General features: G+C 43.8%; 1 non-coding gene across 1 annotated transcript; it reads left to right on the top strand.

The window, feature by feature from the left end:
* Positions 1 to 821: 821 nt before the first annotated feature.
* Positions 822 to 959, top strand: LOC114816486. The gene has a single exon (XR_003764266.1). It is a non-coding gene; the product is annotated as a small nucleolar RNA SNORA7 (small nucleolar RNA).
* Positions 960 to 1,517: the final 558 nt, after the last annotated feature.

Here is a 1,517-nt window from a genome sequence, read left to right on the forward strand (position 1 = left end):
TCAAAGGCTGTTAAGGAACTGATGCACCCTGAAGGAGGGGATTCATTAGTGGGCACTTAGATCCAGGAGCGGAAGAATGAAACAGACTCACTGAGCTTTGCTATAAAAACTATGGCTTCAGTGCATAAACCTATGAAAAACCTGTGGCTTTAAAATATATAAATCTACAAACAAAGCTGTGGATCCAATGCATAGAACATTCCCATACCTTGAACAAAAGCTATTACATCCCTTAAGATCCCACCAGCAAAGTTATTACATTCCCAAACCTCGAACAAAAGGTTCTCTTAGGATATCTTAGGATATCTCTTAGGATATCAATGTCTCTCCTCACAAGTTGGCGGTGGGGGGATGCTCACATGCATGCACCAACCTCTATCCCAGTACTCGGGGGCTCCCTTATGGAGCCTTGGACCAGGCATTCCTAGGTAAACTAACCACACTCAAGGATGTCCTAAGTCTCCCCTCAGGGTTGCAAAGAGCAGCAGGGTAATAATAATAATAATAATAATGTTGGTATTTGTTAAGCGCTTACTCTGTGCAGAGCACTGTTCTAAGTGCTAGGGTAGATACAGCGTAATCGGGTTGTCCCACGTGAAGCTCACAGTTAATCCCCATTTTACAGATGAGGTAACTGAGGCACAGAGAAGTTAAGCCACTTGCCCACAGTCACACAGCTGACAAGTGGCAGATCCGGAAATCAAACCCATGACCCAGATGCACATGGATTTTAAGGAAGGGGTGTGGATGTGGAATCTGGGTGAGCATAACATATCACTGCCATATTTTGGAAAAGATTATCTGCCTGTAACACATAATACCCCCTCTCAGGGTCGCAACTGGAAAGTTTTCCATACTTTACCTTTCTCAACAATAGGAGGGAGAGTCAAGCAGAGACATATCCATTCCATTCCTAGCTTGGCCAATGGCTAGTGAGTGGAAGGCAATCTGCTACAAGTCAAAACCCACCTGTGCTGAGCAGCAGTAGCATGGGAGAGGGTCAAGGGCAGAGACTCAAGTTTACCGTGTGGAAAGAGGCAATTGTAAAACACTTTTGTATTTTTACCAAGAAAACTATTCATTCATTTAATCGTGTTTATTGAGCATTTGCTGTGTGCAGAGGCCTGTACTAAGTGCTTGGAAAGAAAGTACAATTCAGCAATAAAGAGAGACAATCCCTGCCCACACTACCAGAAAGATTGTAAGTAGATGTGGGGTAATCTGGGAGAGACATGTCCATGGCGTTGCCATGGGTCAGAGACAACTTGACAACATAAAACAAGAATGTGTAACATGGAGCTCCTTTCGCATGGACCCTAATCTACGTATAAACATTTCATGGAAATGGCAGACAGGGAAGGTTTTGGGGAATTTTGGTGAGTTGTTTAGTCCCTGTTAAGTGCAAACTGGGGCCAGGTCTGCAAGTCGTGACCTCTAACTACAAGTTCTTCATTACTCATACATGAATAACTAAGAGCATGTGACAACTGCTGGATAACAGAGGAAATGGCAGGCCT

Source organism: Ornithorhynchus anatinus, chromosome 1 (genome assembly GCF_004115215.2).
Source record: "Ornithorhynchus anatinus isolate Pmale09 chromosome 1, mOrnAna1.pri.v4, whole genome shotgun sequence".
NCBI classification, from domain to species: domain Eukaryota; kingdom Metazoa; phylum Chordata; class Mammalia; order Monotremata; family Ornithorhynchidae; genus Ornithorhynchus; species Ornithorhynchus anatinus.